Here is a 24,649-nt window from a genome sequence, read left to right on the forward strand (position 1 = left end):
CTGTGGTGGTAATCAACAGTGAACTGCGTGAACCATTACTACGAACCACCTGCATAGCCCCTACGGCGATGACATATTCCAGCAGGATAACTCTCCGTGTTGGAGAGTAATAATCGCGCTACAATGGTTTGAGGAGCATTATAACGAACTCACAATGATGTCCTGACCAATACGTGCGCCTGACCTGTGCCCACTGGAACACATTTCGGGCGTCAGCTGCGTATCCGTAAACCACCATCCCGTAATTTCCTGGAATTGTTTGATCTGTGCGTAGAAATCTGGTGCAACATATTTCTAAAATCGTATCAAGGACTTGTAGATTCCATGCCAAGCAGAAGCTCTGTTGTGCTCAATCTGAAAAGTGGAACAACACGCTATTAAACAGGTGGTCATAATGTTTTGTCTCATCTGTGTAGGTACATATGGTGTTCGGAAATTCCCGTTACAGAGTTCTCGGACTTGTAGAGGGGAGTGAGTACATAATACTTTGAGCAGGAGCCCATGTCCAGAAACATATCGTTTCTGTTCTACCACGATTTCAGTTGAGATGGGTAACACGTTCACGTCTGCTGAGGGGAAGAGAAAAGACAAAGAGGTTGGGATGTTTAAGGGGGACTAAACAGCTCAGGTCATCAGTCCCAGAAAAGACTAAGAGCTGCTTGTCCTGGTATGCAATAGGGCAGACAGGACGAAGTGCCACTGCATGTCCGCCAGCAAACGTCGTTTGAGCACGGTTGGCCACCACCTCTCACCTGCGATTCGGAGACATCTCAACAGGCGATGTGGGTAGGCCGAGGTGGTCCAACCGCGTGACCGCTGCCGTCGCCTGATTTAACTCCCAAGGACTACTACAGTCCTGGAAATGGAAAAAAGAACACATTGACACCGGTGTGTCAGACCCACCATACTTGCTCCGGAAACTGCGAGAGGTCTGTACAAGCAATGATCACACGCACGGCACAGCGGACACACCAGGAACCGCGGTGTTGGCCGTCGAATGGCGCTAGCTGCGCAGCATTTGTGCACCGCCGCCGTCAGTGTCAGCCAGTTTGCCGTGGCATACGGAGCTCCATCGCAGTCTTTAAAACTGGTAGCATGCCGCGACAGCGTGGACGTGAACTGTATGTGCAGTTGACGGACTTCGAGCGAGGGCGTATGGTGGGCATGCGGGAGGCCGGGTGGACGTACCGCCGAATTGCTCAACACGTTGGGCGTGAGGTCTCCACAGTACATCGATGTTGTCGCCAGTGGTCGTCGGAAGGTGCACGTCCCCGTCGACCTGGGACCGGACCGTAGCGACGCACGGATGCACGCCAAGACCGTAGGATCCTACGCACGGCCGTAGGGGACCGCACCGCCACTTCCCAGCAAATTAGGGACATTGTTGCTCCTGGGGTATCGGCGAGGACCATTCGCAACCGTCTCCATGAAGCTGGGCTATGGTCCCGCACACCGTTAGGCCGTCTTCCGCTCACACCCCAACATCGTGCAGCCCGCCTCCAGTGGTGTCGCGACAGGCGTGAATGGAGGGACGAATGGAGACGTGTCGTCTTCAGCGATGAGAGTCGCTTCTGCCTTGGTGCCAATGATGGTCGTATGCGTGTTTGGCGCCGTGCAGGTGAGCTCCACAATCAGGACTGCATACGACCGAGGCACACAGGGCCAACACCCGGCATCATGGTGTGGGAAGCGATCTCCTACACTGGCCGTACACCTCTGGTGATCGTCGAGGGGACACTGAATAGTGCACGGTACATCCAAACCGTCATCGAACCCATCGTTCTACCATTCCTAGACCGGCAAGGGAACTTGCTGTTCCAACAGGACAATGCACGTCCGCATGTATCCCGTGCCACCCAACGTGCTCTAGAAGGTGTAAGTCAACTACCCTGGCCAGCAAGATCTCCGGATCTGTCCCCCATTGAGCATGTTTGGGACTGGATAAAGCGTCGTCTCACGTGGTCTGCACGTCCAGCACGAACGCTGGTCCAACTAAGGCGCCAGGTGGAAATGGCATGGCAAGCCGTTCCACAGGACTACATCCAGCATCTCTACGATCGTCTCCATGGGAGAATAGCAGCCTGCATTGCTGCGAAAGGTGGATATACACTGTACTAGTGCCGACATTGTGCATGCTCTGTTGCCTGTGTCTATGTGCCTGTGTTTCTGTCAGTGTGATCATGTGATGTATCTGACCCCAGGAATGTGTCAATAAAGTTTTCCCTTCCTGGGACAATGAATTCACGGTGTTCTTATTTCAATTTCCAGGAGTGTATTTGTGGGGTCGTATGCAAAGTTTAATTTACGAGACTCTTGTAGAGACAGAGGAAGATTTGATGGCACGAGTTCTGGCCATTGCATTAGATACTGTAGAGACAGCAGGTGGGTGGAGAGTGTGTATCAGAACATACTTCGTAAGGACAACGTCAGTAAAACCGTTGATTGTCGTCACATCGAGCCGCGGATGCAAAGCATCGGTACTGTTCTGTGAGTGCAGTGTACTGGATTCTTTTTTGTTTTGAAATAATGTAAAGAAGTAATGTTTAAGTGTTAATACAAACAAATGTGCTTAAGTGATAAATGCATGTTTCGAATTGTTTCCTAACAATTGTAGTGGTGACGCCTAGTTCGGTTCCTCAGGCAGAAGTGGATGAGATGAACATCTGAACAGAAACCGTCGTACAATGGAAAGCTATGTTTCCGGAGTGGTTTTCTATCCAAAATATACTCCTGCAATGACTAACTACCCCTCACTTAACTTGTCAATGAAATGACCTTGTCCCTGAGTGTGTTGCATTTTTCCAGTAGCATATACACGCATCAAAAAACGTTTTGCATCACCCCAGTTCCCAGAACTCTTGAAGACAGACGTTGACTGTGGATATTGTATCACTGACACAGCCCCTCTGACTGTTCAGAGATGTCACTAAACCCGCCCAACGATGTAAACAACCATGCATGAAAAAAAGAAAAAAATGGCTCTGAGCACTATGGGACTTAACGTCTGAGGTCATCAGTCCCCTAGAACTTAAAACTACTTAAACTTAACTAACCTAAGGACATCACACACATCCATGCTCTAGGCAGGATTCGAACCTGCGACCGTAGCGGTCGCGCGGCTCCAGGCTGTGGCGCCTAGAACCACGGCCGGCTCAACCGTGCATGAGCAGCGCCTGCTAGACGGAGGGAGTCCGACAGCAGATCAGTTACAGTCATTCTACCAGGAATGAGGTACGCGGCTCGTGTTGTCTGTAGTTCAACCATGCCTAGACAGTCAGTATCGCGGTTTGATCGCGTCCGTATTGTTACTTTTTTCCAGGAAGGGCTCTCAACAAGGAAAGTGTCCAGGCGTCTCGGAGTGAACCAAACGTATGTTGTTCGGACTTGGGGGATATACAGAGAGACAGGAGCTGTCGATGACATGTCTCGCTCAGGCCACCCATGGGCTATTACTGAAGTGGATGACCTCTACCTACGGATTACGGCTCGGAGGAACCCTAAGACCAACGCCACCACATTGAATAATGCTTTTCGTGCAGCCACAGGACTTCGTGTTACGACTCAGACTGTGCACATTAGGCTGCATGGTGCGCAACTTCACTCTCGATGTCCGTGGCGAGGTCCATCTTTGAAACCACGACACCATGTAGCGCGGTACAAATTGGCCCAACAAGATGCTGAATGGACCGCTCAGGATTATTATCACGTTCTTTACACCGATGAGTGTCGCGTATGCCTTCAACCAGACAATCGTCGGAGACGTGTTTGGAGGCAACCCGATCAGGCTGAACGCCTTACACACGCTGTCCAGCGAGTGCAGCAAGGTGGAGGTTCCCTGCTGTTTTGGGGTGGCATTATGTGGGGGAGACGTATGCCGCTGGTGGTGATGGAAGACGCCGTAACGGCTGTACGATACGTGAATGCCATCCTCCGACCGACAGTGCAACCATATCGGCAGCATATTGGCGAGGCATTCGTCTTCATGAACGACAATTCGCGCCCCCATCGTGCACATCTTGTGGATGACTTCCTTCGGGATAACGACATCGCTCGGCTAGATTGACCAGCATGTTCTCCAGACCCTATCGAACATGCCTGGGATAGATTGAAAAGGGCCGCTTCTGGACGACGTGACCCACCAACCACTCTGAGGGATCTACGCCAAATCGCCGTTGAGGAGTAGGACAATCTGGACAAACAGTGCCTTGCTGAACGTGTGGATAGTATGCCACGACGAATACAGGCATGTATCAATGCAAGAGGACGTGCTACTGGGTATTAGAGGTACGTGTGTACAGCAATCTAGACCACTATCTTTGAAGGTCTCGCTGTATGGTGGCACAACATGCAATGTGTTGTTTTCATGAGCAATAAAAAGAGCGGAAATGAAGTTTATGTTTATCGGTATTCCAATTTTCTGTACAGGTTCCGGAGCGCTCGGAACCGAGGTGATGCAAAACTCTTTTTGATGTGTGTACTCATATATACCAGCGAACCCAGAAATGCTTCGCAGTTGCTAAGTGTGTATGAGAATTAGGCATAAACCCTGAACTCCTTCCGCCTCCTCTCTCTGTCTATCTCATCCTTCCCCTCTCATTGTCCATCTCCTCCTCCACCCCCTCCTTCTGTGTGCACCACTCCCTTCTACGAATCCCAGAGGTCTGTAACGGGAATTTCCGAACATCCTATATTTATTTATTTCCCATATACAGGTTGTTTCACAATTCCTGTTACACACTTCTAAAAGTTGTAGAGGAGACTTAGTAGATCAAGTTTTACATGGGAACCAAGCGAAAATCAGTGTGATTCCTCCGACGGTGGAATAATGTACCGGTACTGTTGTTTCTGACAATATACGGCATACAACTTTCAGAGGTGGTAGTATGGACGAATACAAGAAAAAGTGGCTAAAAATTATGGGCTTTAAAAGGCACGCCTGAGGAGTTATGAGAACTTCATCATCTTCGCTAGTGAAACACCTCCTCTACTGAACAAGTGCTCATAGATATTAAGGTATGCATTTTAGAGCCCATGTTTACTAGCCATTTCTTTTTGTTTTGGTCCATACCGCCACCCTTGAAAGTTGCCTACGCAACAATCTTAGCAACAACAGTACCTGTACACGTATTGCACTGTCAGAGGTAACAAAAGACTTTCGCTTATAACTTTCCACTCGTTCATTTCCAGTGCAGGCACCCTTGCCTTAGAATGATACATTTATCCTTCTCCATCACGCTTGAAAGTTTATAATATCATCACGGTATCACCTCGTATTTAAGTACATTTACAGGCGCAGGCGCCTATAACTTTGGCGCTCAATAACGTCGCCAGATGACTTTTCCGGAGATGGGTTCCTATGTAATACAAAATCTACTACGTACCCTCTACAACCTCTAGAAGTTTCTAAGATGAACTGTGAAACACCGTGTATATTAGAAAATCTTAAGTCCGTCCGAATGTTTATTAGAGCATCGTGTAAAAATCTGAAGTAAATCGGTCAAGCACTTTTCGAAAGTTCTGGTAACACATTAGATTGAGACTTGTCTTTATAGATTAGTGTAAAGTGTAGATATCATTAAATAAGTGTCAAAATATAATATTTGTAAATAATATTTTGTTGTGCAAAGGCAGTTTCTTGGACCGAAACCAATCGTACAATTAAAAATAAATTATACAGCAGCTTCATGTGTAACATTGTTATTTCTACGATTTATCAACGCTGCCGAACACAGTTAACTAAAACTATTTCACAGAACGTCAACTGAGCAAACCATTATGGACACATCACTGCAGTTTCTAATCTACGACTGTGGCACTATTATTAACGTACAATCTATGATTTTAACATTTTACAAATGAAAATTTTCAAGACACGTTTTCTTACTGTGTTTATCTCTTTGATTACAGTACATAGATATTTGCAAAACGTGTTACACGAGGACAAATCTAATTAGCGTGCCTGATTGATCTCCTGCTGTCAGTGCCCGATAAAACTGAAAAACCTAGGTGCTTCGTTGTTTTTAGGCTCCTGTCCCGCTACAAATGACGCTGTATTTCGATGACGTCTAATATTTCCTTCATAAAGCGTCCTATCGTTTCTTTTGAAATTCTGTGCGCAAGTTGGGAAATCTACAACTGTTTTACATTTCTTAACAACTTTGTGTTTCTCACATTTCATTTTCTTTCAATTATATAGCATATATTAACTTAACAGTGGGACTCAAAGCCGCTTCCTGCCGACCATCGATTACAGTATCACTCTTGACTGCTGGTTGGAAATACAAGAGAAAAAATCTCTCAAAAGTGGCAAGCCCAAGCAACGTCAATGAATCTGCCAGTCTGGTGAGCATAGTGATTTTCTTTAGAAAGGCGCGTTGAGTAGAGCTTCCAGTTTAGTGTTGAGATCACTGCTCAGCGCAAACCAGTGGCAAGGGAGCGCCACGGTTCAGAGTAGTTTAAATCACACACAGAATTTCATATCTCACTTTTCTTTCTTGAATAGCTGCCTGTTCGTGTCGGTCGCTACAATATTCCATAAAGGAAGTTTGTAACGTTGATTAACACTTTAAAAGTCAGATTGGTTTCGACTTGAAAAGTCTGACCGGTAAACGTAATGAAAATCCTGGGTGGATGCCTGTGTTGTACATGTTCTGTCATACACCCGTCAAATTTAAGTCAAGAATTGAATATATGGCAACTGTTGAGATGCACGGCAACTCTAATGTCAGGAATAATACTCTTAAAATCCAAAAAAGACGTGGTAGGAGATACGCCTGAAGAGTTTTCTCACATCAGTTCACCGAACAGTTTACTCTTCTGAAAACTTGTGCTATGCGATGCTCAGGGATTTTTATTGTCGAAACACCTACAGACAACTGGTATTTCGGTGTAGCCCGTACTCTTCTGTGTGAAGGACTATAGAGCTCATCTCTGCCTGTTGACAGCAGTGAAGAGGCAATTGTACCCCTACTTTTGAATATAATGAGTTAATTTATCGATTGCTAAGCGTCTTAATGCATTTCACTGACCTCCATTTTCTCTCGCTACAGTCGGCATAAATTTAGCTCGATGACGAAGCACGAGCGAGTGATAAGCGGTTATAGTCACGTCATTTGTGTAATGATAAAGCAAAATGTGGATGAGTACAAGCGAAATGGTTTTAATAGAAGTGAGTCATTGTCTGCTCGACAATGGTACAGGACATTTGAAATTCAGAGTCAGGGGTAACTTCAAGTTCACAGAACAATGGTGATGCATCAGATCAATAAATGGCGTGGTCGGTATAAGTTATACGCAGATATACATGGAGCTACACATGATGGAATCAGCAGGCATGCACACGCTCAGTGCTGGGCCTCCAAGTAATTAAAGTGACTAATATTCCTCTTCCTCGTCAGATGCGTACGTTTGTTTTCGACTGTGGGGCCCTGATAAAGTTACTTCTCAGCCGTAGATGTGTGTGTGATACAAGCTTTAATACGACATATTACCTGCATACAAGCGGCCGGCCTGTAAATTTCAGTTGTTTGACAACTCGAGCCCCGTTTTTGTGAGAGTTGTAGGTGCAGCTGTGTCCCCCCTCCCCGCCAAGATTCTGTCGACATGGCAACGCCGGCTGCTAGCACGCGAAGGGCCTCTGGCGGCAAACGCGGCAGGCGGGCTCCAGAGCTGGAAGCTTGGTGCCGGCCAGTCGGAGTGAGAGCGCAGCGCGGGGCGATTCTGCTGGGCTGGCAGTGCGAGACACTAGCCCTCCCCCGCTTTCGCTCGTGGCTTTTGCCAATCTCTCTGCACCATACACACTCATCGCGCCACCTCTAACAACCAGAGAAGAGCTGTCAGCTGCATTCCGCAAGCCGTAGAAACTTACCTGTCATTTATTTTGTTTTATTTTTTTTTATTTGGACGCCGGCTTTGCGTGAAGCATGTGGGAAGAAGACTGGCAGTTGAAGACGGACGCATAACTGCTCCGGTCGTGTGAGGGGCGGTGGGAGGGAAGGTTAGGAATTATTCTGACAAAGAATTAGCGTGTGCAACAGCTATTACACAATATACAGCTGGTGTTTTAACAAAGAAGATTATTCACACAAGGGTATCCCTTGTGCGTCGCATGTGACTGGTTTCTTCATCAACAATGCATCTCCTGCATAATATTGTTGCTGGCGAGGTCCGACGATGACTGAGCACCCAGACTCAATCAACCCGGACCTGTGAAGAACACAGGTATGTGAATATTTGCCGCCTCACATATTACAATAGTTTTACGCACTGTCACGTTTCGGGTACACAGCTTCAAAAGAAACAGTGTAGTGAAGTTCGAACTCTGTAGACTAGCAAATAACATAATTTAGTTTTCCACACAATGTTTACGTAGAGAGCGACGCGTGTGTGTTATACACGTGCGCTCGGTTGTAGGTGAGCCGCTGTTGTTTACAGACGGCTTCACTGTATTCACGCACACCGGATTGCACGCTAGTTGTAATTTTCATGCTTGATGTTTCTGCTTACGCGTAATACGTTTGCCCTCATGTATCGTAACACGTATTATACATTATTCTGAAATTCTGGTGAATCATTTGCAGATTGTCACACGCTTTCTGTAGTTGTTAACGGGATAGCGTATATTACTGTGCGTATCATTTGATTTGTGTTGTCATTAATTGTTCGTCGATAAGGTGCGTAGCATATAAATATTTACTTGTTTATAATGTAGTGATCACTTTTGGGTTGACATTTACTAATTATATTATTAACATGTGGCCCACGTAAATACTTTCTGGAATGTGGGTCTCAATGCTAGTAATTCGATATATTGTGTTTAATTACTCGAGACAGTACTCTTCAGAATGATAATTGGTTATAAAGGTTCTGAAGAGAGTACGGCTCTCACAATTAGTACTTTAGTGTTTGAACTATTTAAAACTGGTGCACATCTTCCGTTAATTCCTTTCCCGACCGCATTCCTTCAGCTTTATTACACTCCCTTCCTTCACAGCACAACCACTCTGACCCTTATAATCATACGTCGTATAACAAGTCATGTGGTTCAATCAAGAGCGCATCCTTACTCGCATTCTGATGAAGAATAATTTATCGATGACAATGCATTACTACCGCTTGACGTGTGCTACTTGAGAAGCGGCATTCGAAGTTAACGCGTGCATTTTCGTCACTCACGTGTTCTAGCATTGTTATCGCGAACCTGTAATGTCAGAGGACATTAGGTGCTATGGTGTCTGTTAGGTAATGATCGTTTTGCGAAAAACCGTAGCAATTATTACAAGTCTGTATACGTGATTGCGTCGAACATTTTGTGCAGTTTAACTTCTTTTTATACACTGAATAAGAAACCGATGTACAATGATTACGGTGTGCAACCTATGAAGTGACAAGGGGTATCACACGTTGTTAACCATAACACTTTTCTAACCATCTCGTTCTGCTCTCTATATTTTATCTGAATCATTATTGCGAATGAAATAGGGAATCTCAGGATCATGGAAGCCAGCTACAACTATACCTAAGCGTTTGCAGTACCCACATTGGTTTATTTTCATACGTCGGAGACATGGACACGTTTATTGTTAGCTGCCCAGGGAGTTAGTAGCGGTCTGAGATAAAGGCATTCATTGCTTAAATTCGTTACCTCTTGTGTATTCATTTTCTAGAGCATTCTCTTGTACATTCATAGGCGGCAGCATTTGGCAATCTAATGGTATGATGGACATTAGCACAATGCCGTAATTAAAGCAGGACTCTTCTACAGCTAGACACAAAGCCCAAGATGGCTGCTAATTTTTTATGCGACTCGGCGACGAACGACTTTTCATTTTTCCTTAGTTATTTCGTTTGATTTTTGCGCTCGCTTCTTGCAGCTAAGCGGAAAGTCGCTTATGCCGCCGGCACCATCCATTTCAAAGCTGGTCCGGTGTAGCATTCAAATTCCCTACGTGTAACGGTGGTGTTCTCTCCACCGGTGTAATAAAATGCTTTCCTTCGTGCTGATATGAGAAAAACTACGGCTCACGTTGTTAATCACCAGAATCTGCAGTTGCATCGCTCGCTACGTCGCAAACTAGTATTACGTTACGGCCGGCAAAACACACATGTAAGATCTGATGTTTTTGTTCGAGGTATCTGTATGTTTTTGCTATAGTAAATTCCCGCGCCTTCTGCGTGTCACTGTAGAAATGACGTTTTGTGCTTAAATTCTATGGCTTCCAACCAGAACAAATGGTGCAGTTCTTACAGATTTTCTTTTTAAATGTGTGGCTTGCTTTTGTTCTGCGACTTTGGCCCTGTCGTTTCTGCAGGGCGTTTATCACTGCGTTTACTGTGTAAAACATGCAAATACAGATTAAACTTACTAAAAACTAATCAAGATATCGTAATTCGTAACACAACTGTGAACACAATTTCATAAATTCGTTAATTATTGATAATTAGGTTTGCAGGATCGTTGCTAACGGAGGATAATGTCTGCGAAGCTCTTGAAGGATTCACGAATTGTCATTGTGTGTCTTGTAGCTATGACGCTATTTTCAATTTTAAATTAGGGAAAATAAAGTAATCTAGGCCTATGACCTAAAATGATGATTGTGTCGGAGATATTACATTAGAATTGATGAGGTAACAGTTTTAATCTTGTTTCTGGTGTAATCTTATAAGGGAAAAAGTTGTGTTCCCGATCGTCTCCAGACAGTTCGGGGAGCGATGCTGTAAGTGTGAATTTTTTTTTTTTCGTCAGCCGTAACTCATGAATCGAAATTAATTTCTTAATAGTAAGTTTTAGGAGCAATGTAAATGTTATTTTGGATTGCCCGTAAGCGAGATACTAGATTAAATGAATAATTTTGTTTCTTCGATTTGTCCAGTCCCGCAATAAAACTGGTATGGAAGTTTGTATTTACGCAGAAAACAGTGGCTGTGAAAGCCGCCTCTTCATTCCACTATGAATACGTAACTTAGTTTTTTTCTTGAGGCAAACAATGTAAATGAGATCTGCCTGAGCATTGCCAGGGGCAGAATGTATAGCTAGGCAACTCGTTTGAAATACTAAATCGCCGTACAGTTACGCAGTTTTGACAGTATTTCATGTGACCAAAGAAACGTACCTCTCACGACCGCATTAAACTTACCAATTCTTAACTTAGATTATTCTAACAGAGTTTTTAAAGAAATGAATCTTTCGGTATAGCGGTATCGGCTTCATTAAATAATATCGTTACAAATAAAATTCGATGGCGAATACTTGCATTTGGGCAATCTTTATTATAGCAATATTTAAAAGAGAAACTAAATGACTTCGCGTAATTTCACCTGAGGTGAAGCTGTACATAGGGAGATTGATTTTACTTCGGTCTAGAAGTCTCAAATGCACTGGTAATTAAGATAAGTTTCTATTAATCACATATTTACACACCGAAACATTCAGTTTTATAAAGTTACCTGTCTGTTGGTGTTTTCAAGCCTTGAGGAAATTAACCAACTGCCCTCTCTTTCGATATAGGTTACAACAACTTTTACAAGTTGCTGATCCCATGTTATCGATGCTTTCTGCTTGCTGTTGACACGGTAGCATTTCGCGTTCATTTTTCCGTTGCGCTTCGCGGGCCGCGCGGCAGATCAAAGGAACGTGCATTTTTCTGCTGCGAATCTCTCTGCACGCTAAAAAGTTTTTTTTTTTAATTCGTGTTTCATGCAATATCACTAACAGTGTCAGCATGTGGTCGTGCAACCCGCGGAAGATCACTTGCGTAGAACACTTTGCGGGAACATTGTATTAAGCGTTTAGAAAATGTAATGATAATAAACGGAATCCACAGATAGATTTGCATTCCATTTTCAAACGGAACGGATGCATAGCGCTACTATTTTGTCTCTACTTACAGCACGGCAGAGAAGTTAATTTAGAACTGGTTCTGCTCTCGACCAATTTTGAAAAATTATGTGATTTGAATTAAAAATACTGTCTATATAATCAAATTTTAGCATCGTGAGCACATATTCATGTATACTACTCAAGTCCCTGCATTACATTGCGAATGGTACTCTGTATTATCAGTCGCTCCCTTCCCCGTGCCATACGCCCTCGGCGTGAGGGAAAGTACCGACTGGGAAATTAAGTATGATGGAAGATAATCGTTATGGTTACCAAATCCTATGTAAATAAAGCTACCTATTTATATTCTCATTATCGTTTCTGTTGATTCCGAGAATGCCGCAAGGAGGGACCCGGTCCTTGTGATTGCTGTTCGGGTTATTGTAAATAAAGACAAAAAATTTACTACGAAATTGCACTACAGAAAAGAGAAGGCTGCATGAAGAGTGATTAATTTACAGCTTCTAAGGTACTGACATGTACAACAGGCAAGCGTACTGTAGATAGAAGTGGGTTTGTGAATGGTATTTCTGTAAATAATAGACACGTTCAGAACCGCATTTACCAAAATAGGGACACGTCAGAATTCGAAACATCGAAATTTCTTCTCCCAGGGCACTGTGACACTATTTGAAATCCTTAAAATGCAAAAGAATGGCGCATTTATGAACATTGAGGGCGGTAAGATTCTTGGATCAGTCAGTTCACCTAATGCATAAATTTCATTAAAGTATTACAATAACTAGAAAAGGCATGTTGCCACGAAAAAGAATGCCAATCATAATAGTTTCACTACACAGACGTTGGCTTAATCATACTTGCTGTATGAACGGGTTCACATTTGTAAAAACAAGGCAAAAAGCAGAAGTAACAACAGCTACTAGCATTATAGAATGACAGTGTATTCTACTGAGTTAGGACTAAGAGCATACATGTCAATCAGGAACAGGCGGTTTATTTTCAATATAAATATAAGATTTATGGAGGAAAATAAAGGCAAAGAAAAAAATAGTACTGGCACTGGAAACAAAAAAGGTAAAGATAATGCTGAATGGAGAAGCATTTGAACATATGCAAAGCTATTATAGAAACAGACTGGAAGAGCAGTACAGAAATAAAAACCAGAATAACAGTGGCGAAACAGACATTTCACGAGAAAAGAATTTTCCGCAGAAATACGGACAACTTATTTAAGGAAAGGGCTAATGCAATCCTAGGTATAGAATGTCTTCCTGTATTATATTGAAACGTGGATACTGAGGCAGCGGGGTTGAGCAAGGATAAACGCTTTAGAAATGTGGGCATTACCGAGGATGGAAGAAAGAAGTTGGGTGGATAGATGGAGTGATACTTAGAATGGTGGGCTAGCAATAAAGAAAACTCAGTATCACAACAAATTCACGCTACGCCATACTCTTAATGTCTGGCCAGAACGTTCTATGGAAAGGTATAAAAGTAATGCGAAAAATACTCAGTACTGAATAACGAAGTAAGAAGTCTAAGGCTGCATTGACAGTTACATTTGAAGTTGGTATCGTAGCTTTATTTAATGGGCACTATTCGTTATCAAATAATGCTCATATCGTACGTAACAAGTGAATAAGATGATGTGGCCAAGGCATAAAAATGGAATAGCGACAGAATATTTACCACAATATGACGCATGAAGCATATCAGCAGCGATATAACTACGTAGGCTTCTGCGTCCGTTATCTTGTTGATTAAAATTCTTTTGGGTGTTGTACGGCGTCATAGTATACAATATTGTGATTATAAACTTAAAACCAACGTTGTGATGTTGATATAGAAAGTTACATAATAACCCTCAGTTAACCGTATCAGTAAGGCTGTAGAAAGCACAGGAAGTTAGAAACGCCACTGCTACATACGGACTTTCTAAGAACTTTATGTATTATGGAGTCACTGTTCTAAATACTTAGGGTCGGGAGAAGACTTAGAAACATGTCGCATATGAGAACTGTTATCGTACCATATTACTGACAGATATGTCGGTGTAGTGAGAACAGGGATTTACGGCGATTAATATGCCTCGTAGAAAGATTGCAATTGAGTGTTAGCCGTCTCTCAAATATAGCTACGGTGATATTAACAACACAACGACTGGAAAGAATGTTTGTAGTGCTGCAAGATACGACATTGGCAATTCACCATCGCGCGGGGTAGCCGATCGGTCTCAGGCGTTTTGTCACGGTTCGCACGGCTCCCCCTGTCGGAGGTTAGAGTCGTCCCTCGGGCATGGGTGTATGTTGTCCTTAGCGTAAGTTTGATTAAGTAGTGTGTAAGCTTAGGGACTGATGACCTCAGCAGTTTGGTACCGTAAGACCTTACCACAAATTTCCAAAAATTTGTTTGTGAATTCTCTGTTAGACGGAAGTATAGTGAACGCGCTGGCATACGTACTGACGGAGTGTGCTTTTTGAGCAGGGCGTTGGAATTATCCGCAAAGGTGGCGGTAAGGGGCGACCAAATACTCGCGACGTGTACCGCGTCGGAGAGGGGGACGGGAGGAGACGTAAATCTGAAAACGTGTTCGGCTACCTCCGGCTGACGTCGGGGGCAGTCGGCTCGCGGGAGCGCTGCCTCCATTCAATAAGCTGGAGGTTTCTTTGTTGATGGCTTCGGCACTGCCAATAGGGCTACCAAAGTTGAGAAGCGTTAACAAGCGCCCCCCCCCCCCCCTCCCTTTTAGGCGTCTTTCCCCAAAGCCTTTTCTCCACTGGGGCCATCTTAACATCTGTTGTCGAAGACACAAGTAAACAGATTCAAAAACTTGGTTCCGCTCGGAGCAGACTTTCTAGTCATCTTGATCTGCGTGTTTCATTAACCCGTGGAATTCTTACGTGCTACGTTTATAAACGTTTTCTCTTTTTTGAGGAGTTTTTCAGTCTTCTGGCTCGTTTTGTGTGGCCTGCTACGATTTCATCACTTTTACCGAACTCTTCATTTCAGATTAGGAGTTGCAACGAAAATCTTCAGTTATATTAATCTCTGCCGTCCGCTGTAATTTCTTCGCGCTACGGCTCCCTCTCTTAGAGTCAAAGTTATTCTCTGGTGTCTTAATCTATGTTCTATCCAGTTAGCTATTCCTTTTGTCACCGATTCTTTGAAAAACCTCATTTCTTATCTTACAGCCCGCTTAATTTCTTACATCCTTCCCTTAAACACCATCTCTGGAATTTCTTCTTCAAACTGAGCCCCCTATTTGGTACCAATAAACTTCCTTTAGGGAATTTTGCTTTCTAAATAGCAGAATTCCTTCGCTTCGTCCACACTTTCACAGAGGATAGACGAACATTATGACTGATATTATTTAACACTCCAGTGTAATCCCAGTTCTGAAATACTCTTTGATCATCGATATTCAGGCTCAACAGTTGAATACAAATTGCTGCATCCCTGCCTAACGCCCTTGTAAATATTCGGTGTATGCCCCTATGTTCGGGTGGTGTAGTAAAGTAAAGCAGTCATTAACCCGAAGAATGACCCGAACATCACAGTAGTCAACTCTGTTTCTATTAGAGGTGTTATTTTCTCGAACTGGGGAACCGTTGGACACAACGGTACATAGAAACCGCACATTTAGAAGTGGAATCGTTACCACGTGTTCGTATGCTTGCTACCGGACAGGGTTACGTGAATGCCACACGCTATATGTCAGCTTCGGTTTCGCAGTGAACATGCCGCTCAGTATGTAGTATTACAGATAAAGTATCCATCGCCTCAGTTATCGTAGCTGTACCCATCCATAAAACAAAAACGTTCTCCAGCCGCTCCTCTCCATCTCTGGAACAAGCTACACAACAACACTCATAATGATGTGCTACTCAAGAAAAAGCTGAAAGTCTTAGTTTTTTCATTCCTTTTTACGCTCCTTTCATTTTTCACGTACTAACGTCAGTGTTTTCCCCCTCTCTTTATTGCTTGTTCCACGACTTCAACACTCTCATTGTGCTTGCTGTACAAATCGCCTGAATTTTTCCACCCTGCGCAAACATATGTAAACAGTTATTTTCGCTATCGTTATTCTGTTTCTGTCATTATTATATCCAAATACTAAATTCCGTGTTAAATACAAAGTTATTGTAACCCGTATCATAATGAACGTAATGATGAAATAGGAAGTATACCTGGGTGGATGTCAGAAAGGGCGTTAGTGCCCAAATATTTTTAGGATAAATAAATAAATAAATAAATAAATAAATAACAGTCCTGTGATATCAAGTCTACAACGTGGTTTAGATTATTAAAGTAAAGTTTACTACAATTCGAGCAGCGAATTCCGCTGCGCTGCAAACTATGACTGCCATGCCCTCGTATTGGATTTTCAGAACCGCAAGAAACGTGGATAAAACTGTTTACGATTCCATTAAGTTCACATTACCCATTACAATATAGTTATTGGAAAGTTCGTGACTTTTAAAAACCAGGTATGAAATAATCTAAAAGGTTTAGCTTCGCTTACTATTAAGCCACAATAGTGGCTCTTGCCAATAATTCTGTAACAGGCATACTATTTCTACTCTGAAACGAAGAACATGAGAGTAGATCACACTAATGTCTTTGTGCACTTTCCTTTGTCCATGGCACATTATTTAAAACAAAGCTAAGCAATCACCTCCAAGTTGTCCGACCACAGCTTGATATTCATATCACTGCAGAAGTGATAAACACTTTAAAATTTTTATTTTAAGTTACCAGTATTTCGTAGCATCCTTTACTTCTTGCTTTCCTTAAATAGCTACTAAATAAAACGTCGTCAATAACTGGTGTTAAATACCAAGGTTTCATCCAGATTCTGCATTTTAGCTATCCCCTGTTGCTTGCTCGGCTCAGTAAAACTCTTGGTGGGATGCTTCACATCCTCTTTTGTATTCTCCCTCCTATTTCTTCTGGCAGTTACCTCTTGAATTCAGTGTAGTGAATTTAACAGCTTTCTGTAGCACCACATACATCCAGTTCCCATCACCTGCATTTTGCATCTGCACAATGTAAATCGATCGCATTGTGTTTGACGTATCAGAAACAATACTAAGTCTCATACGATTTTCTCTTCATGAGTTGAGTTCGAGTGAAAGTGTCTCAGAAATTAGAGTTAGCCATTCTGATATTCGTAACAGTCACTGATTTTTGCATTCATCGATGAAAAAACGCGAACGAAGGAAATGTCATAAGCCATTTGATGTATAAACTTGACCATGCTGCTAAGCATATTTTTGTATGTCGCCTCAGTGTTTTCTGATTACTTTAGAACCTGGCTACATATCGTACTCATCTTCATTTTCACAACAGTCATTACACCTTTCACTTAAGTCTGTACTCTGATTTGTTTCTTTCCTGTCTCTCTCAGTAATTCACAGCATGCCGTTGTACAGCCACAAGTTTTTGAGTGATTTTCAACAACAAAAGTCAGTGCCTGACTGCCGTTACTGAAAACGGCTAACACACAGTGATTATGAGCCTTCCTTACCAAATATGGTGCGAGCTTAGTCTAGAAGACTATTTGATTTACCAAAAGAAGTCCAGGCCAGTTTTACTCTTCCGTTATTAAGTTTTGCTGGCCATTGAGACACTGCCTTGAACTTTGCTAAACATAAAAACTTCTCAGCTTGTTTTAGAACTACTTGCTAATTTGTCCGGTTTTGTTTTCATTGTGTCCATTATAATTGTTTTAGTCTTATTATAATTAACTTTCTGGCCTACATTCAAATTTGCTATATTATATTTCACAATTCTGTTGTTTTTCTGTACTAGAGGCTAACTGTTTTTTATCAGCAAAACGTAAGGTGATTTAAATATGTTCCATTTACACAATCCACCTCTCATTTCCCAATTGAAGAGAAGTGTAATAAGCTTAAAAAGATATTAGCCTCGCAGAAACTGATAATAATGTCGTCTTCAATGCTTACCACATAGCTTTCATTGTTCTGATTAAATGGGACTTTACACTACTCAATAACCACATTAACTCTATCGTCTGGTGTTCGGTGGATTGTAGTATTAATTTTAACTAGTTTTAACAGTCTCTCCAAATAACTTCGGTGAAGAATCTGCTTGTGTGTGTTCACGTTCTTTCCAAGATTATTAATTATTACTGCGCGCACAAACATATGTTGGGATTTTCAGTCAAAAAAAAAAAGACTCGCTTTCATATAAATTCGTTTCGCTGTTTGCGTTAGAGATTATAAAAAAATTGTGAGTAGTTACCGACGATGATTTCATTTTGGGCCATTTTATCAACGGGAAAGAAATAGCGTACGGTGAGTCCCTTAGTGAATATCTATTAATAATGTACTCTCTCTTCTTGAACAGAGAAAAAAATTCTTTGTTTCTTGCATGTAAACGAAATACCTGTACAAGGGAAAATAGATTAGTGATTCGCAAGCCTTAAATGAAATTGGTGGTAAAGAAAACACTAATGTAACTGAGTAAAGGTTAATACATGTCTCTTTCTAATTTTAAAATGTTTAAACACGACAGAAAAAGTCTGAAGAAGTATATATATGCCCACGCTTGGGCATTTGTGTGAATGCGCATGATCAGGGTTTACTAAAGAAGGTAGAAAAAGTGACCGAAAGTCGTCAGCTGCTGCTCAATGTTCCGTACAAAATGAAACGAGTACTTAGTTTTTAGATGTTCTATGATTGTGTACAATGCACGAAGTGTTAGTTTCCTAATGTTATGAGAAAGTAATCGTAATGACTATTGCCAACACTGTCAGATATTCATTTCAAGTTCCACAAGCTCAGACGGTAGCTCTGATGGAATTATTTTCTGCTGTGAGTAACAGGACCTTTTAGCTGTCGTTCGTCTCGGTAGCTGCGGAGGCAGAACGCCAACCGAAGGGGCCCGCGTTCGATTCCCGGCCTCGTCGGCTATCTTCTGCGCTCGTATCGTCGTAACTGACAGGAAAATTGTCTCCAATGCACTGTCGTATCGTCTTTCCATTAGTGAGATGGCTGGAGGGGCCCGAACCGAAAAAAACCTGTTGTGTGCATGCGCATTCCTGCCAACGCTGTACATGATTATGTTGCTATATCTTTATTGGGAATTAGAGATAGAGTTCTGACATGTACACATTTAGTGTTTCCTTGATTTTCACTAATTAACTGTAAGGAATTTTGGAAGTTAGACGTCCCTGAATTTTCTATTTAACGTTCAACTGAAATGTGCATGAATTTTCAGTAATGGACGCAAATAAGTTTAATGAAAATTGGCACGTAAAGGTGACGAGAAGAGTGTAAGGATTCTTTTTGTTTATGATAAAGAGTAAATACTACTCGCCCGTTTGTATGCTAACCTAATGCCAGCTGCTACAATTTCTGACGATTTTTGGGGTAGCCAATGCAGTGAACAACTAGTTGTCGAACCGGAAGATTTCATTTTAGACATTTTACTTTCGTTTTATTTCAGCGTGATATAAACCATAAGGTCATCACTCGAATGAGGTGTTGGCTGAAGCATTATATTGCGTGCAATAATGAAAATAAGCTGTATTTTACGACCATATTGCACAACTATAAAAATCTTGATGTTGGATCCGCAGACGTACGCACCATAATTTTAATGATCTTATACCTGATGATACGTAAGGACGGAACACTGTTACACTGAAATAAAAAAAAAGTAAACTTCAGAGCTCTTAGGTTACAGCTTAATTTGCATGTACGGTATAATTGCTCGCTAGGAATTATTGTGTATAGTTCACTTTCTGAAGCAAAAATAAATAAATGAAGAGTGGTCACGTCTTAGACAAGCACATTACATCAGGTGATACGCGGAATATTGAGAATGGTGGAACATATAAGGAATCTGATGTACCGAGAAGTGCCCTCAGTTCGCTGGTATAAGTTTGTTATAATGAAGTGGACTTGATTCCCTTGAGAACTGAATTACCATGAAAGGAAAACGGCAACAGTGGCTTCATTACTTCGTGTTTCTCATCAAAGTTCTCGGGAAGGAACCAATCACGCACTAGCACTACGCCATTTAAGAAAACATAAATGTGGGAATTTGAATTTTGCTCATCCAACACGTTGTATATGTGGAACCTAACGAAACATACGGTGAGAATTCGTGAGAACAAGTTCGTTATTCACTACAAATCTGGCTTCTATCGGTGAGCATTTTGCCGGGGATTGTGAAGATTTCTCGTACGCTCACATAAGTTACAGAATGTTCATCACTGTTAATAAATCTCAGTGGCAAACCAGGAGAAAATTCGGTATTTTGGCAAGGCATGGAGGCCTCACGAGGAGTAACTCAGTTGGTTGTAGCGTTGTTAATATTGAACCATGCAGATAAATGTCGCCCAACGTAGATATGTTGTTGAAAATAAAATTGAGAACTTTATTTATGTTATGTACTAATTAACATCTGTATTGTAGGCGTTTATGTTGTATCCTGTGAAACATATTGACTTAAGATTATTGAGCAGACATATACAAGAGTAAACCATATAAACCGTCGGTCAACAGCCACTGTAAATTTATGCTTCAAAATGGTTCAAATGGCTCTGAGCACTATGGGACTTAACATCTGAGATCATCAGTCCCCTAGACTTAAAACTACTTAAACCTAACTAACCTAAGCACACCACACACATCCATGCCCGAGGCAGGATTCGAACCTGTGGCCGTAGCAGCAGCGCGGTTCCTGACTGAAGCGCCTAGAACCGCTCGGCCACAACGGCTGGCGTAAATTTGAGACATAGAAGTTACCCCGTTTAGATAAGAATTGTAGGTGTTAGTTGTGGTGCAGTTTAAGGAAACCTGGAATTTTCTTGGACTGCTTTAGCTAAACAACAGAAAACATTAATCGGAACTGTTTTACCGATATCTTACCAACGATACTCTCGCTTTCGAAAACGCATCAGTCAGAGAAATAGTCATGCCCGCAGTAGTGATATTTTGCGTACCTGTTTTTCTGTAGCAACCACTAACATATCAAAGATGGTAGCATCGAATCAAAAGAATAAACTGTCTCCTGGCTACAGCTAACAGTTCGCGTTTACACGGTGCCTACGGGTAGTACCATATACTTCATGCTCATACAATAGTCTCACTTTTATTTCAAATAATTAAACATTAAAACAAATACTTTAAAACATTTTGTGAAGAAAGAAACGCTCATTATGTAAATAGATCTTTGTAAGCTGCGATTTTATCATTATTTGAACATTATATAAAACGAAAATAATGTGTAGAAAGGAAACAGAGATATGTTTGTGAAATGAACGTCAAAACAAAAAAGAAAATTAACTTAATTTGTGTGACATATAGTTCAGGAAGGTTTAGCATTCTGTATGTGGTTAAACTACAGTATATATTTACAGTTCAACGTAATTTACTGAAGTATATTTTTGAGTTACTTATTATTATTCTTTTTATTATTATTACTGGTTGTGGTAGTAGTAGTAGTAGTAGTAGTCTATTGCAACCCCTTACAGTATCATTTAATTGATATATTGCATATTTAAGGAGCTACTAATTATTTTTATTATTGCTAGTTGTCGTTACTTGATTCTACCAATTGCATTCTGAAGCGATTTATGTATCAGAAAAGTAAGAAACGACATTGCCTTCTGTCAGTTGAGCAGAGAAAAGACTGTTATTTCGCTCCACCTTGTTCCAGTCCATCTGAAAACGCGCAGCCAACTTTTGCAGCTGACAGTAACTGAAAACGGTGCTTCTATGTTTACATACCAAGACATGAACGGCACTGCAGGCGAAGCAAGACCAGCGGTATTTTTTCTCGTTAAGAGGCCAGCCAGTGGGAGTCACAAACTATCCCCCGAGTGGTTCAGTTTCGCCTTCGAAGCAGTTTGTTTCTCAGAGGATACTAAAGCGCATTGCGATCGAACATCGCATTAGCTTTGTAGGTTTGGACGTTTAGAGGGAGCAATAAAACGAAAAACTCGAAATGGCCGTCGGTAAGACCCTAATGTTAGTGGAAGAAACAGTTTGCCATAAACCGAAAACTAAATCTTTGTAACTGGTTGTATCCGAAGGGAAACTGGAAATGCCTGTGCCGCAGTAGGTGTTCTTGCTGCTAGAATAGCTACCTAACAGACCTTTCCCTAGTTGCAGCTTAAACGACCACCTGTGGATCACGTTCGTAACCTATTTCCGATGCTGGAAGGGAGAAAGCTGTTGTACTTAAGTAGTAATTGAATGACGAATAGATGACGTTTAGAGAGTCTTAAGTAGTAGACACTAGCTTATAGTTTGGGATGTTCTTGCCTTTGGTCCGTTGCAGTTGATTAGCAACACTGGCTAAACCGGACACGGAATCGATTTAACTTCTGTGGAGTAGCTGCGATAACGGAAATAAGTGCTTAGTATCTATACGGAATTATACACTCGCGTTACTTCGTTTTGCAATTTACTATTGCAGCTAATGCACAGTTGTACACGCGGACATATTTCATTTTCGTTTGTTTCTGCATGCCCCATTAACGAGTAATCTTTAAACCCTTTTGGGTACTCCAAAACAGAAAAAGTTTGTTGCAAAAGCTTTGTTGTTAATGACGCGTTTCGAACGATTGGCGCATCTTCAGATTATCTGCACGTAATAACAAAAAAGGTGTATGTTACATGTAAGTACGCGATCCTATTTGGCACCGACAGTCACAGAGACTGAGCTGTTTTGAGTTTTGCAATATCACGAACAGATTTGTAGTATGATTTTACGTAAAAATCTGACAGGACAGAAGAGTTCACTACCACTTTCCACTAAATAAATTCTCTATAGCTGGGATAATATAGAGAAAGGAATAATACCTGTGATCGTACTGTCTTTGAAGTCCACGTGGTCCAACAGGTGGAGCCTCCCTGTACGACATTTTCACTCTTATTGTTATTAAATAAAGTTTCTATTTGAGATGACCATCATTTTACTTCCCACTGTTCTAAAATATATAGAGCGCAGTGTTTAAGACGCTGGGCTCGTTGGGCCACCCAGATGTAGGTTTTCTGTGCTGTTCCTAGATAGACAACGGTTCCTTTCGAAAAGGACATGACACATTTCCTTGCCCTAATGACCCCTAATCGATGGGACGCCTTCCACAGTTAGAAGAGCTGAATACCTGTAATTTGCACTACAACGTTTGTCCATATGTGACTGGGATGAACTGGTCGAGCACAGAACATGTTTTAAAATATTGTTTATGTTACTCGTGTGAAGGTGGGCCGCCCTTTGTAAATGTTCATCGTATGTGTGCCATTAAACAGAGAATGGTGTGGTGCAGAGTGTGTTCCAGTGAAACGAACAGCACTCACATAGTGCACGTCCACAAACATGTTGATTTTAAAATTCAGAACAATAACACAGGGCGATTTCGTCACACATAATCATACAGCACTGCAGCAAACGCATAACGAATGTAAAACGAGGCCCCGGCATGAAAACAAGGAAGACTGTAACAACCGTCTGAAGATGGAATTATAAGAAATCCGAAACCGACCGTGGGTTGCTCTAAATAAATCTTTTTAAACAATACGTAAGGTGTTTGCTGTTTGTTACAAACCTTACCGAACGTTGTATCTGCTCTGGGGTAGAAGTCCGCTATCAGTGTGTCAAGCCATGGTGACACCTACAATTTTTATAGTTTTTTAAACAAGAAAACCAAATAATCACGGTAACGAAATGGAAATACTGATGGCAAAAATGTGTGTAGATAGTAAAATTTGTAATTTGAGTAAATCTGAAATGCAGTAATCGAAGACAAAAATAAGAGGGATTTCAGTTACAACTAAATTACGTAACCAAATACATGCAAAACGCTAAACAAAGGAATTTACTTTCTGGATAATTTATCATCTTGCAACAACCAATTTTTATTCTTAATGTTTCGAGTAATTGAGAGTAATGTATACGTGGAAAAAAATAAGTGTTTGTAAATCAAACAAAGGCCCGACTGTAACCGAATACGATGTCGCTTCTTCCCTTCTTTTTCTTGTGTTTTCGTTGCAATCCTTGGAAATTAGGGCTTGGATGAAGCATCGCCAGCGGCCTCGGTTTTGTGCCATTGCCCTCTCCTCCCCCCACGTTCTTCCTGCATCTGTTGCTTCTCTCTCCAGTGTCCGCCTCGATGTTATCATCTTCTGCGATGGCACAAGGGATACCAGTTCAGGCGTTGTCTCCCTACTGTTGTTTGATTTTTGCTCGGGGTGTGTCCAGTTCACTATTTTTTTTTCATTATCAGTATATCCACAGGCTTCTGGTTCGTATCTTGTGTAGCATTATGAAAATAACATTCCCAAGATCATGCTCTGCATTTGCTTTACCTGAATAGGGAAACATATTCGCCGGTCGCTGGTGGCCGAGCGGTTCTGGCGCTGCAGTCTGGAACACATGCGAGCGCTACGGTCGCAGGTTCGAATCCTGCCTCGGGCTTGGATGTGTGTATTGTCCTTAGGTTAGTTACGTTTAAGTAGTTCTAAGTTCTAGGGGACTTACGACGTGAGCAGTTGAGTCCCATAGTGCTCAGAGCCATTTGAAACCTATTCCCCTTCGGTGTTAAAGTTTCATCAAACTCAGCTCGCTAGGCCGTTATTATCTTCCGATGTAAAGTAAGGGAGAACCTGTTGTCGGAAAACCCGATATACTTTCCTGAAACTTTTATTTAATCGACAATCATAATTATTGTAGTGAATCAGGGATTTCAGTGTTGAACTGTATGCAATATCGAAACTGAATTTTAACTAAATGTGACGTAAAAACTGAGCTCTAATCCATCATACAATAACTTGT

The 24,649-nt window shown here is 41.8% G+C and overlaps 1 protein-coding gene across 5 annotated transcripts in view; it reads left to right on the forward strand.

Annotated features, from left to right (window-relative positions):
* The first annotated feature begins 7,689 nt into the window (after nt 1–7,689).
* LOC126297381 (latrophilin Cirl) overlaps nt 7,690–24,649 on the forward strand; it is a 715,307-nt gene continuing 698,347 nt past the window's right edge. For all 5 annotated transcript variants that reach the window (XM_049988106.1, XM_049988108.1, XM_049988105.1 and 2 more), the window contains exon 1: nt 7,690–8,220. The gene's annotated coding sequence lies outside the window, so the exon portion shown is untranslated. The remainder of the gene's footprint in view (nt 8,221–24,649) is intronic.

This window comes from Schistocerca gregaria, chromosome X (assembly GCF_023897955.1).
Source record: "Schistocerca gregaria isolate iqSchGreg1 chromosome X, iqSchGreg1.2, whole genome shotgun sequence".
In the NCBI taxonomy this organism is placed as follows: Eukaryota; Metazoa; Arthropoda; class Insecta; order Orthoptera; family Acrididae; genus Schistocerca; species Schistocerca gregaria.